Source organism: Triturus cristatus, unplaced genomic scaffold, assembly GCF_964204655.1.
Source record: "Triturus cristatus unplaced genomic scaffold, aTriCri1.1 SCAFFOLD_186, whole genome shotgun sequence".
NCBI lineage: Eukaryota > Metazoa > Chordata > Amphibia > Caudata > Salamandridae > Triturus > Triturus cristatus.
The window spans coordinates 856,389-871,503 of record NW_028188172.1 but is presented as its reverse complement, the minus strand read 5'-3'; positions in this window follow the sequence as shown (position 1 = coordinate 871,503).

Below are 15,115 nucleotides of genomic sequence, written 5' to 3'. Positions count from 1 at the left end.
CTTAAACCCTGAAAAATCATCCCCAGAAAGACCCCCTACACTGCCTGAACACCACTGCTCTAAACCCTGAAACACCAACCCCAGCATGACCCCCTACACTGCCCGAACACCACTGCACTGCCCTAAACCCTGAAACACCAGCCCCAGCACGACCCCCTACACTGCCCGAAAACCACTGTACTGCCCTAAACCCTGATACACCACCCCCTGCACGACCCCCTACAATGCCCGAACACCATGGCACTGCCCTAAACGCTGAAACACCCCCCCAGCACGACCCCCTACACTGCCCAACACCACCCCCAGCACGTCCCCCTACACTCACCGAACACCACTGCACTGCCCTAAACCCTGAAACACCAGCCGCAGCACGACTCCTACACTGCCCTAACACCACTGCACTGCCATAAACCTTGAAACACCACCCCCAGCACAACCCCCTACACTGCCCGAACACCACTTGTGAGAAGTTGGCCTGGTATATGATGCTCACTAGTTAAAGTGATCACCTTGTACCATGCCAAGCAACCCTTATGGTGTGGTTGTAAGTCAACCTTTTCGGACTAGCTGCCCTAGTGGTAGCGTAGGCTAAGCAGTCTTTGAGGCTAAACTCGTGAAGCGTGTTAAGCCAGCTGTTTTACCAAATGCAACCCCCCTTTATACCAATGAAAGGACACCACACAGATATATATTCAAAATATATATGTATTTATTTCTCAAAGTAACCCCTAGTCTCTTTATGAGCACAGGAGCACAAATCGTCAAACAAGATTATCACAGAATACACAGAAGTTGCACGTTATATGGATAGGCCCTGGTGGCCACTCAAACCATATACTAAAATAGTGGTATAAGTACCACGAACAGAAAAGGGAAAAGGCCTAGGGCCTCTAGAATCGCTGGGCCTACAAGGAGCTAATGTCAGTTAGTGACCAGGAGGTCCACGGGTGGCGTGTGCAGAGCAAATAGTCACACGCGTGCTCCCATAGGTTTCAATGGGTGCGTAAAAAGTACAAAGTTACTGCAAAGGAGATCTTCCGGGTTGACTAGGAACTTAAGATTTGGAACACAGACACTAGAGATGTAATACTACACTTGGGCACCGGAGTACCAGCTTTACCTCACCCACAGGAAGCGGGTGCATAGGCCTCAAAGTGCGTCGGGTTTCTTCTATCTGTTCCGTTGAGCTTGAAGACAAAGATGCTGCAGGCGGTCGGTCCGGGAGAGATGCAGTGGACCCAAGAGTGGATCGGAGATGTTGAAGACCTGTAAGCAGAGGGGACAGTGTTCACAGTCACTAGCCAGTGACCAGCGTGGCACCAGGTGGGTACCAGGCGATGTCGGGTGCAAACAGGAAGGAAGGTGTAGCTTGACTCTGCAGCCACGTGGTCCCTGAAGGTCGACGACGTCCAGGAGTCGAGTCACGAGCTGTCCCACGCAGGCTCTCGCTGTCGGCGGTGTCGGCGACTTGATCGAAGCAAACAAGCCTTGGCAAAAGCAATTGTTGTAGGCAAGGAGTTTAAGCTGATGGTTCTGACCAGCAAGGTCAGAGGAACTGCTCCTTTGGAGGGGAGCAAGGGCCAGTCTGGAGCAACCAGACCAGCGGTGTTTGTCGTAGATTTCGTCGCCAAGATGGCCACTAGCCAGCGGGCCAGCAACCGGTTAGGCGCGTCGAGTGGCAAAATGCAGAAGGGCCCCACGCAGATCGTGGAGATGCTGGAGGGCTCACCTTTGGTGCAGATGCTGCTCGAGGGTTGGGCTTCTCAGGACCCAAAGCACAACTTGGAGGGAGCCTCGGTTGTTGCACTTGTCAGCTTGTCGTAGTCGTTCCAAGATGGCTGGCTCCACGTGTCTCGGTGCCTCCACGGGTCTCCTCTTTGCAGGGACTGTGGATCGGGCGGTGAGAGGTCTGGAGGTCCAGGTCTTGTCAGTCTCTGGGCTCGGGCTCCGGCGGGAGGCGGCGGCAAAGCAGACGTTGATTCGCTGGATGGTGCTTGCGTTAGCAAGGTGGTCACTCCCTGACCACAGGGGAGATTTTCTTCAGTCTTCTGTGCAGCAGAATGTCGAAGTTCCCGTCTTCTTCTTAGTTTCAAGTTGATTCCAGGATGTCTGAAGTCTTAGGACACAGCTCCTACCTTTATTCGGATTCTAGGGGCCGGACTATCTGCTAGGTCCCTCCCTATGGGTGGGACCAGGAAGGGGGGTGGTTACACCCCCAATCCTTTGTCCAGCTCGCCCCAGGCCCGGGACTGGTGTGCCCCAGGACCGGTTTGAACTGGCATATGCACCGAGGCTCCTTGTGAGCCACAGGCATGTCTGGTTTCTTTCAAGCCCTACCTGACCAATACACAAAATCCTGTCTGGGGTGGTGCACGCACCTCCCCTGGCAGGAAACCCTTTGTCCACACCTCCCAAGCTGGAAGGACTCCCAGCAGCAGGAGGGCAGACTTGTGTCTGTGGTGGCAGCATCCATTTTGTGGAGCTGAGGCTATGTCTGATTTTACCCGGGTTTCAGGCACTGTACATGTCGTGTCCCTCTAGAAGGGTGGAATGCTAACCCCGTCGCCAGAATTGGCGAGGGGTTAGTATTCCAATTCGTATGACACCTTACTCGACATGTTTTGATAAAGCCAAACCAAAGATAGCATTTAACCGCGAGGTTCATAATGCACTTAAGAGTATATGGTATGACGATATCTGGAAACAGTAGAAGGAAGTTGTTCCGACCACTGCAGACAGGCTCAGCTCATGCCAGAGCACCATCTCACATGGAACCAAGCACTCTGCCTTCAGGATTGTTAAGGCCTGCTATAGGAGTGACTTATAGGTTACCAGGTGTCCCATTTAAGGTTAGGTATAGGTATACTACACCTAAGTAAGAGGTGATTACACCAACTTACCCCAGCTGAGTGATCAGCCAGTTGTGTCAAATCGTTAGGCCAAGCCTGGGGTGGCATAATACATGCTGCAGCCCTTGGCAGGCCTTGGGTACACCAATGCCCTGGGTACCTAGTGTACACTGGTACAGGGGCTGACAGGGTGATCCACTTCCAATTGGTTATGCACCTAGGGTGCATAGTTTTAATTTAGTAGAGAGAACAGCAGGCTGGGGGTCTGATTGGCAGGCCCACAGCCTCAATATGTCAAAAACCAGTGAAGCAAAAAGCAAAAATTTGGGGTGACCATAGGATAGCAGACCCTACTCTCCTACACAACCCCCCCCCAAACGCTGGGACATTAAACTAGCCTTGACCAGTCTCGTCTTCATGTCCTAAGTGGAAGTACCTGGAGAGACCATCTGCATTCCCATGGTCAGTACCTGGCCGGTGCTCCACTGTAAAGTCCATCCCCTGTAGGGAAATGGACCACCTAAGCAGTTTGGGGTTTTCACCCTTCATCTGATTTAGCCACAAGAGGGGCTTATGGTCGGTCTGAATCTTGAAGTGAGTGCCAAACAAGTATGGCCTCAGCTTCTTCAGGGCCCACACCACAGCAAAGGCCTCCCTCTCAATAGCTGACCAATTCTTCTCTCTGGGGGTCAACCTTCTGCTAATAAAAGCAATGGGTTGGTCTTGACCATCTACATTAAGTTGTGACAGCACAGCTCCCACACCCAACTCAGAAGCATCTGTTTGGACAATAAACTCTTTGGAGTAGTCAGGACTTTTCAGGATAGGTGCAGAGCACATGGCCTCCTTCAGGTCATCAAATGCCTTTTGACAGCTTACTGTCCACTGAACCTTTTTGGGCATCTTCTTGGATGTCAGATCATTAAGAGGAGTCACAATGGACCCATAGTTCTTAACAAACTTCCTGTAGTACCCAGTCAAGCCCAAGAAAGCTCGAACTTGAGTCTGGGTGGTTGGAGGGGACCAGTCCTTGATGGATTGTATCTTACTCTCCAGTGGTTGAACTTGGCCTCCACCTACAAGGTGGCCCAAATATACAACCTTACTCTGCCCTATCTGGCACTTAGTAGCCTTGATAGTGAGGCCTGCCCTCTGCAGGGCCTCAAGAGCCTTCTTCAGGTGGATCAGGTGATCCTCCCAGGTGGAGCTAAAGACAGCAATGTCATCAAGATATGCTGCACAAAAGTCATCCAACCCAGTAAGGACTTGGTTCACCAGCCTTTGGAAGGTGGCAGGTGCATTCTTCAGACCAAAGGGCATCACCACAAACTGATAATGCCCACCTGGGGTTGAGAATGCTGTTTTGGCCTTAGACTCCTCAGCTAATCTGATTTGCCAATAGCCAGCTGTTAAGTCAAATGTGCTCAAAAACTTTGCAGAAGCTAGTTTGTCTATGAGCTCATCTGCCCTTGGAATAGGGTGTGCATCTGTCCTGGTGACAGCATTGAGTCCTCTGTAATCCACACAGAACCTCATCTCTCTCTTGCCATCTTTGGTGTGAGGTTTGGGGACCAGAACCACTGGGCTAGCCCAGGGGCTCTCTGAGGGTTCAATGACACCTAATTCCAGCATTTTATGTACCTCAGCCTTTATACAGTCCCTGACGTGGTCAGGTTGTCTGTAAAGTTTGTTCTTTACAGGCAGACTGTCACCAGTGTCCACAACATGGGTACACCAGTCAGTTTGACTAGGTATCAAGGAAAACATATGTGAAAATGATTGTAGAACCTGTCTACATTCAGTCTGCTGATGGGCAGTGAGGTTGCCTCCAAGGGTCACTCCTTCAACTGAGCCATCTTCAGGGTTCTGAGACAACAGGTCTGGGAGAGGGTCACTCTCTTCCTCCTGTCCCTCATCTGTAGCCATGAGCAAGCCCATGTCTGCCCTGTCAACATATGCTTTAAGCCTGTTAACATGGAGTACCCTGTGGGGACTCCTGGGAGTTCCTAGGTCCACCAAGTAGGTGACCTCTCCCTTCTTTTCCAGGATTGTATGGGGTCCAGACCATTTGTCTTGGAGTGCTGCTGGGGCCACTGGCTCCAACACCCATACCTTCTGTCCTGGCTGATACTCAACCAAGACAGCCTTTTGGTCATGCCAAGCTTTCTGTAAGGCCTGGCTTGCCTCAAGGTTTTTAGATGCCTTCTCCATATACTCAGCCATCCTGGAGCGGAGACCAAGTACATAGTCCACTATGTCTAGCTTAGGCTTTTTGAGAGGTAACTCCCATCCTTCCTTCACCAAACACAGTGGGCCTCTCACAGGGTGCCCAAACAACAATTCAAAGGGGCTGTAGCCAACTCCTTTTTGTGGGACCTCTCTGTAAGCAAACAGAAGGCAGGGTAGAAGGATATCCCATCTTCGCCTGAGCTTTTCAGGTAATCCTTTGATCATACCCTTTAGGGTCTTGTTGAATCTCTCAACAAGCCCATTGCATTGTGGGTGATAAGGGGTGGTGAACTTGTAGTTGACACCACATTCCTTCCACATAGCTGTCAAGTATCCTGACATAAAGTTGGTACCTCTGTCAGATACTACCTCCTTAGGAAACCCCACTCTGGAGAATACTCCCAGCAGGGCCCTGGCCACAACAGGAGCTGTAGTGGTCCTAAGGGGAATTGCCTCTGGATACCTGGTGGCATGATCCACTACCACCAGTATAAATCTGTGCCCAGATGCAGTGGGAGGATCCATGGGACCCACTATGTCTATTCCCACTCTTTCAAAGGGGACCCCCACCACAGGTAGTGGTATTAGGGGGGCCTTTGTTGTGCCACCTGATTTGCCACTGGCTTGGCAGGTAACACAGGAGCGACAAAACTCCTTTGTATCTTCATTCATGTGAGGCCAGTGAAAGTGAGGGACAAGTCTGTCCCAGGTCTTATTCTGGCCTAGGTGTCCTGCTAAAGGAATGTCATGGGCCAAGGTAAGAAGGAAGCCCCTAAATTGCAGAGGTATGACCAACCTCCTGGTAGCACCAGGCTTGGGGTCTCTAGCCTCTGAATAAAGGAGCCCTTCATCCCAATACACTTTATGGGTACCTTGAGCATTCCCAGCAGCCTCAGCAGCAGCCAGCTGTCTGAGGGGTTCAAGAGAGGGACAGGATAACTGAGCCTGCCTCAAGTCAGCCCTTGAAGGTCCCCCTGTCCCCAGAAACTCAACCTGGTCAGGTTCAAGCTCTTCAGGGACAGTTCCTTCAGGGTCCTCTAGATCAGCTTCCTGGGAAGGCTGATCATCACTCTGAGGCAGGGGGGAAGGCACAGCCTTGACCCTCCTGTTCTTCTTCTTGGTAGGTGCTTGGTCCATTGTTCCAGGATCCAAGACCTGTGGTTCAGTGAGGCACTTTTTGGCCTGTGACCTGGTCACAGCAAGGACATGTGATGATATACCTAACATCTCTGCATGAGTCCTGTACTCCACTTCTGACCATAGAGAACTCTCTAGGTCATTGCCCAACAAACATTCTACTGGGAGGTCTGCACTAACCACAACCCTTTTGAGGCCAGTTACCCCTCCCCATGAGAAGTTAACAACTGCCACACTATGTGAAGTAGTGGCATTGCTGGCATTGGTCACCAGGTAGTTCTCACCTGGTATGTACTGTCCAGGGTCCACAAAGCCTGGTGTCACCATAGTGACACTGGCACATGTGTCCCTGTAAGCTTGAGCCACTTTTTCATTTATTAAAGGAGTCTGTCTGTACTTGCCCAGGTTACTGGGGCTCACAGTCAGGGACAAATCAATGTCCCCATCACAGATCAAGACTGCCTGTGTAAGGGTTCTGTCTAAGTCAGAATCTCCTTCAGTTCCCATAGTGATTCCCACTACACCCTTTGTCTGGGGACCAACACTGCTAACAGTAGTACTGGGAGCAGGTGCCTTAGGGGCAACAGTGTTGGGGGCTCCACCCTTTTTGCAATCACTAGTCCAGTGAGTTGTATTTTTACAATGATTGCACCAGGGTTTCTTTTGACCTTCTTTCTTCTTTTTGGACTGTTGTTGGGACCCACCCTCCTTAGCAGTAGTTTGGGGCCCTGTTGAAGACTTCTGGTCTTTAGATTTCTGATCTCCACCCTTTTGGTCTGTTTTCTTCTGATCACCCCCTTGGCCCTGGTTCTGGTTCTTTTGCTTAACCCTGGTTCTGACCCATTTGTCTGCCTTCTTTCCCAATTCTTGGGGAGAGGTCAGATCAGAGTCAACCAAGTGTTGATGCAGTTGCTGGTTTTGACAGTTATTTAAAATCTGTTCTCTCATCATCAAATTATACAATCCTGTAAAATCAGATACCTTACTTCCCAGCAACCAACCCTCCAAAGCCTTAGTGGCACATTCAATGTATTCAGACCAGTCCTGAGTCTGTGTCTTTTGGGTGTCTCTGAACATTAACCTGTACTGCTCAGTGGTTAAGCCTAACCCATCAACTAGAACACTCTTCAGGACTCTGTAGTTTCTGACATCCTCTTCTCTAACAGTGAGGAGTCTGTCTCTGCCTCTTCCCTCAAAGGAGAGCCAGAGGATTGCTGCCCACTGATCTTCAGGAACCTGCTGTACTTTGCAGGCTCTCTCAAGAGCAGTTATCCACTTGTGGATGTCATCCCCACTTTCGTAGGGGGGCACAACCTTAGACAGGTTTCTATTGTCGAAAACCCTATCTTTGTCCTTAGGGACAATGCTGCCACCAGTGGGTATAGACCCACTCTCTTTATGCTGTCTAGCCTTGCTAAGTTTCTCTTCCATCAGGGCTACTTCTAGCTCCTGCTTCCTGATCCTCAGCTGGGCCTCTTGCATCTTGGCCTCATGTTCCCTCCTCTGAGGGGTGGTCATCCTTCTCCTGGAGTGACCTTGAGAGCCTCTAGAGCCATGGGAAGCATTGGAGTCACCTGAGCGATTCCTTTGCCTTCCAAACCCTGTGTTAAGTCCACTGGGGAGATCCAGTGGGTTAAACCCACTGTCAGTCCCCAATAGCCTTGGTTTAGCTGGGCCAAGTATAATACTTGGCACTGGGCTAGTTCTCCCTTCATCCTCACTACTGTCAGTATCCTTTTCACTCTCATCCTCTGTGGTAGGCATCCCATCTAAGGGGTGACTATTGGGAAGGGGTACTTCAGTGGCATCTTCAGAAGGGGGGCCTCCTGTTCCTGTCCCTAAGGGGGCTAACTGGGAAGCTTTCTTGAGTGCTCTCTGATTCTCATCATTCTGTAAGAGCTCTCTGAGCTCAGCAGAGTTTGGGTTCTTGGGCTGTTTAAGGCCTCTAAGAGTTGCCAAATGCCTGAGCTCATTCTGATTAAGGGTAGCAAAGCTGGATGGTGCCCTCTGGGGGTCACTCTCAACAGAGATGGGTACAGTGGACCCCTCTGCCCCGGCCATTGCTCTTAAGTGTGGGTGGATGTGTTGCAATCTACCTACACTTGGGTTTACCTACTAAACCTATCTAGTAGTTGTAGTCAGGGTGTGCTACTCCCTTTGCTCTACAACAACTAAGTTCAGTAGAACTTAAGTATATCTAATCTTGTTTTATATGTACCTACAGGTACCTATGTGATCTTTCAATTGGTAACCAAGAGATTACAATGGTAAAACACAGCAAGCTCAAATCCCACCGCTGCCACCAATGTGAGAAGTTGGCCTGGTATATGATGCTCACTAGTTAAAGTGATCACCTTGTACCATGCCAAGCAACCCTTATGGTGTGGTTGTAAGTCAACCTTTTCGGACTAGCTGCCCTAGTGGTAGCGTAGGCTAAGCAGTCTTTGAGGCTAAACTCGTGAAGCGTGTTAAGCCAGCTGTTTTACCAAATGCAACCCCCCTTTATACCAATGAAAGGACACCACACAGATATATATTCAAAATATATATGTATTTATTTCTCAAAGTAACCCCTAGTCTCTTTATGAGCACAGGAGCACAAATCGTCAAACAAGATTATCACAGAATACACAGAAGTTGCACGTTATATGGATAGGCCCTGGTGGCCACTCAAACCATATACTAAAATAGTGGTATAAGTACCACGAACAGAAAAGGGAAAAGGCCTAGGGCCTCTAGAATCGCTGGGCCTACAAGGAGCTAACGTCAGTTAGTGACCAGGAGGTCCACGGGTGGCGTGTGCAGAGCAAATAGTCACACGCGTGCTCCCATAGGTTTCAATGGGTGCGTAAAAAGTACAAAGTTACTGCAAAGGAGATCTTCCGGGTTGACTAGGAACTTAAGATTTGGAACACAGGCACTAGAGATGTAATACTACACTTGGGCACCGGAGTACCAGCTTTACCTCACCCACAGGAAGCGGGTGCATAGGCCTCAAAGTGCGTCGGGTTTCTTCTATCTGTTCCGTTGAGCTTGAAGACAAAGATGCTGCAGGCGGTCGGTCCGGGAGAGATGCAGTGGACCCAAGAGTGGATCGGAGATGTTGAAGACCTGTAAGCAGAGGGGACAGTGTTCACAGTCACTAGCCAGTGACCAGCGTGGCACCAGGTGGGTACCAGGCGATGTCGGGTGCAAACAGGAAGGAAGGTGTAGCTTGACTCTGCAGCCACGTGGTCCCTGAAGGTCGACGACGTCCAGGAGTCGAGTCACGAGCTGTCCCACGCAGGCTCTCGCTGTCGGCGGTGTCGGCGACTTGATCGAAGCAAACAAGCCTTGGCAAAAGCAATTGTTGTAGGCAAGGAGTTTAAGCTGATGGTTCTGACCAGCAAGGTCAGAGGAACTGCTCCTTTGGAGGGGAGCAAGGGCCAGTCTGGAGCAACCAGACCAGCGGTGTTTGTCGTAGATTTCGTCGCCAAGATGGCCACTAGCCAGCGGGCCAGCAACCGGTTAGGCGCGTCGAGTGGCAAAATGCAGAAGGGCCCCACGCAGATCGTGGAGATGCTGGAGGGCTCACCTTTGGTGCAGATGCTGCTCGAGGGTTGGGCTTCTCAGGACCCAAAGCACAACTTGGAGGGAGCCTCGGTTGTTGCACTTGTCAGCTTGTCGTAGTCGTTCCAAGATGGCTGGCTCCACGTGTCTCGGTGCCTCCACGGGTCTCCTCTTTGCAGGGACTGTGGATCGGGCGGTGAGAGGTCTGGAGGTCCAGGTCTTGTCAGTCTCTGGGCTCGGGCTCCGGCGGGAGGCGGCGGCAAAGCAGACGTTGATTCGCTGGATGGTGCTTGCGTTAGCAAGGTGGTCACTCCCTGACCACAGGGGAGATTTTCTTCAGTCTTCTGTGCAGCAGAATGTCGAAGTTCCCGTCTTCTTCTTAGTTTCAAGTTGATTCCAGGATGTCTGAAGTCTTAGGACACAGCTCCTACCTTTATTCGGATTCTAGGGGCCGGACTACCTGCTAGGTCCCTCCCTATGGGTGGGACCAGGAAGGGGGGTGGTTACACCCCCAATCCTTTGTCCAGCTCGCCCCAGGCCCGGGACTGGTGTGCCCCAGGACCGGTTTGAACTGGCATATGCACCGAGGCTCCTTGTGAGCCACAGGCATGTCTGGTTTCTTTCAAGCCCTACCTGACCAATACACAAAATCCTGTCTGGGGTGGTGCACGCACCTCCCCTGGCAGGAAACCCTTTGTCCACACCTCCCAAGCTGGAAGGACTCCCAGCAGCAGGAGGGCAGACTTGTGTCTGTGGTGGCAGCATCCATTTTGTGGAGCTGAGGCTATGTCTGATTTTACCCGGGTTTCAGGCACTGTACATGTCGTGTCCCTCTAGAAGGGTGGAATGCTAACCCCGTCGCCAGAATTGGCGAGGGGTTAGTATTCCAATTCGTATGACACCTTACTCGACATGTTTTGATAAAGCCAAACCAAAGATAGCATTTAACCGCGAGGTTCATAATGCACTTAAGAGTATATGGTATGACGATATCTGGAAACAGTAGAAGGAAGTTGTTCCGACCACTGCAGACAGGCTCAGCTCATGCCAGAGCACCATCTCACATGGAACCAAGCACTCTGCCTTCAGGATTGTTAAGGCCTGCTATAGGAGTGACTTATAGGTTACCAGGTGTCCCATTTAAGGTTAGGTATAGGTATACTACACCTAAGTAAGAGGTGATTACACCAACTTACCCCAGCTGAGTGATCAGCCAGTTGTGTCAAATCGTTAGGCCAAGCCTGGGGTGGCATAATACATGCTGCAGCCCTTGGCAGGCCTTGGGTACACCAATGCCCTGGGTACCTAGTGTACACTGGTACAGGGGCTGACAGGGTGATCCACTTCCAATTGGTTATGCACCTAGGGTGCATAGTTTTAATTTAGTAGAGAGAACAGCAGGCTGGGGGTCTGATTGGCAGGCCCACAGCCTCAATATGTCAAAAACCAGTGAAGCAAAAAGCAAAAATTTGGGGTGACCATAGGATAGCAGACCCTACTCTCCTACACCACTGCACTGCACTAAACCCTGAAACATCATCCCCAGCAAGACCCCCTACACTGCCCGAACACCACTGCCTTAAAAACACTGAAACAACACCCCCAGCATGACCCCCTACACTGCCTGAACACCACTGCACTGCCCTAAACCCTGAAACACCAGCCTCAGCAAGACCCCCTACACTGCCTAACACCACTGCACTAAACCCTGAAACACCACCCCCTGCACGACCCCTAAACTGCCCTAACACCACTGTACTGCCCTAAACCCTGAAACACCACCCCCTACACAACCCCCTACACTGCCGGAACACCACTGCACTGCCCTAAACCCTGAAACCCCACCCGCAGCACGACCTCCTACACTGCCTGAAAACCACTGCACTGCCCTAAACCCTGAAACACGAGCCCCTGCACGACCTCCTTCACTTCCCGAACACCACTGCACTGCCTTAAATCCTGAAACACCAGCCCCTGCACGGCCCCCTAGACTGCCCTAAACCTTGAAACACCTCCCCAGCACGACCCCCTACACTGCTGCAACACCACTGCACTGCCCTAAATCTTGAAACACCACCCCCAGCACGACCCCCTACACTGCCCGAACACCACTGCACTGCCCTAAACCCTGAAACATCACCCCAAGCAAGCCCCCGTACACTGCCCGAACACCACTGCCCTAAACCCTGAAACACCACCCCAGCACGATCCCTACACTGCCCGAACACCACTGCACTGCCCTAAACCCTGAGACACCAACCCCTGCACGACCCCCTACACTGCCCGAACACCACTGCACTGCCCTAAACACTGAAACACCAGCCCCTACACAACCCCCTACACTGCCCGAACACCACTGCACTGCCCATAACCCTGAAACACCAGCCCCTGCACGTCCCCTACTCTGCCCGAACACCACTGCACTGCCCTAAAACCTGAAACACCAGCCCCTGCACGACCCCCTACACTGCTCGGACACCACTGCACTGCCCTAAACCCTGAAACACCAGCCCCTGGAAGTCCCCCTACACTGCACGAACACCACTGCACTGCCCTAAACCCTGAAACACCAGCTCCTGCACGATCCCCTAGACTGCCCTAAACCCTGAAACACCACCCCCAGCACGACCCCCTACACTGCCGGAACACCACTGCACTGCCCTAAACCCTGAAACACCACCCCCAGCACGACCCTCTACACTACCCGAACACCACTGCACTGCCCTAAACCCTGAAACACCAGCCGCAACACCACCCCTACACTGCCCGAACAACACCACGCTGCCCTAATTCCTGAAACACCAGCTCCATCATGACCCCCTACACTGCCCGAACATCACCGCACTGCCCTAAACCCTAAAACACAAGCCCCTGCAAGATCCCCTACACTGCCCGAACACCACTGCACTGCCCTATACCCTGAAACACCAGCCCCTGTACGACCCCCTACACTACCATAAACCCTGAAACACCACCCCCAGCATGACCCCCTACACTGCCGGAACACCACTGCACTGCCCTAAACCCTGAAACATCATCCCAAGCAAGACCCCGTACACTGCCTGAACACTACTGCCCTAAACCCTGAAACACCAGCCCCAGCAAGACCCCCTACACTGCTCGAACACCACTGCACTGCCCTAAACCCTGAAACACCAGCCCCAGCAAGACCCCCTACACTGCCCGAACACCACTGCACTTCCCTAAACCCTGAAACACCAGCCCCAGCACGACCCCTACACTGCCCGAACACCACTGCACTGCCCGAAGCCCTGAAACACCAGCCCCTGCATGACCCCCTACACTGCCCGAACACCACTGCACTGCCCTAAACCCTAAAACACCAGCCCCAGCACGACCCCCTACACTGCCCGAACACCACTGCCCTAAACCCGGAAACACCAGCCCCTGGAAGACCCCCTAGACTGCCCTAAACCCTGAAACACCACCCCCAGCACGACCCCCTACACTGCCGGAACACCACTACACTGCCCTAAACCCTGAAACACCACCCCCAGCACGACCCCATACACTGCCCAAACACCACTGCACTTCCCTAAACCCTGAAACATCATCCCAAGCAAGCCCCCGTACACTGCCCGAACACCACTGCCCTAAACCCTGAAACACCACTGCCAGCACGATCACTACACTGCCCGAACACCACTGCACTGCCCTAAACTCTGAAACACCAGCCCCTGCACGACCCCCTACAATGCCCGAACACCACTGCACTGCCCTAAACCCTGATACACCAGCCCCTGCATGACCCCCCACACTGCCCGAACACCACTGCACTGCCCTAAACCCTGAAACACCAGCCCCAGCATGACCCCTACACTGCCCGAACACCAATGCACTACCCTAAACCCTGAAACACCAGCACTAGCACGACCACCTACACTGCCCGAACACCACTGCACTGCCCTAAACCCTGAAACACCAGCCCCAGCACAAACCCTACACTGCCCTAACACAACTATACTGCCCTACACCCTGAAACACCAACCCCAGCACATCCGCCTACACTGCCCGAACACTACTGCACTGCCCTAAACCCTGAAACACCAGCCCCTGCACGACCCCCTACAATGCCCCAACACCACTGCACTGCCTAAACCCTGAACCACCCCCAGCACAACCCCCTACACTGCCCGAACCCCAGTGCACTGCCCTAAACCCTTAAACATCAGCCCCAGCAAGACCCCCTACACTGCCCGAACACCACTGCACAGACCTAAACCCTAAAACACAAGCCCCAGCAAGACCCCCTACACTGCCCGAACACACTGCATTGCCCTAAACCCTGATTCATCACCCCGAGCATGACCCCTACACTGCCCTAAACCCTGAAACATCACCCCCAGCAAGAGCACCTACACTGCCCGAAAACCACTGCACTGCCCTAAACCCTGAAACATCATCCCAAGCAAGACCCCGTACACTGCCCGAACAATACTGCCCTAAACCCTGAAACACCACCCCCAGCACGACCCCCTACACTGCCCGAACACCACTGCACTGCCCTAAACCCTGAAACACCAGCTCCTGCACGACCCCCTACACTCCCCGAACACCACTGCTCTGCCCTAAACCCTGAAACACCAGCCCCAACACGACCCCTACACTGCCTGAACACCACTGCACAGCTGTAAACCCTGAAACACCAGCCCCAGCATGACCCCCTACACTGCCCGAACACCACTGCACTGCCCTATACCCTGAAACACCAGCCCCTGTATGACCCCCTACACTACCCTAAACCCTGAAAAACCACCCCCAGCACGACCCCCTACACTACCGGACCACCACTGCACTGCCCCAAACCCTGAAACACCAGCTCCTGCACGAACCCACTACACTCCCCGAACACCACTGCTCTGCCCTAAACCCTGAAACACAAGCCCCAACACGACCCCTACACTGCCCGAACACCACTGCACTAAACCCTGAAACACCACCCCCAGCACGACCCCCTACACTGCCCGAACACCACTGCACTGCCCTAAACCCTGAAACACCAGCTCCTGCACGACCCCTACACTGCCCGAACAATACTGCCCTAAACCCTGAAACACCACCCCCAGCACGACCCCCTACACTGCCCGAACACCACTGCACTGCCCTAAACCCTGAAACACCAGCTCCTGCACGACCCCCTACACTCCCCGAACACCACTGCTCTGCCCTAAACCCTGAAACACCAGCCCCAACACGACCCCTACACTGCCCGAACACCACCACACAGCCGTAAACCCTGAAACACCAGCCCCAGCATGACCCCTCACACTGCCCGAACACCACTGCACTGCCCTATACCCTGAAACACCATCCCCTGTATGACCCCCTAC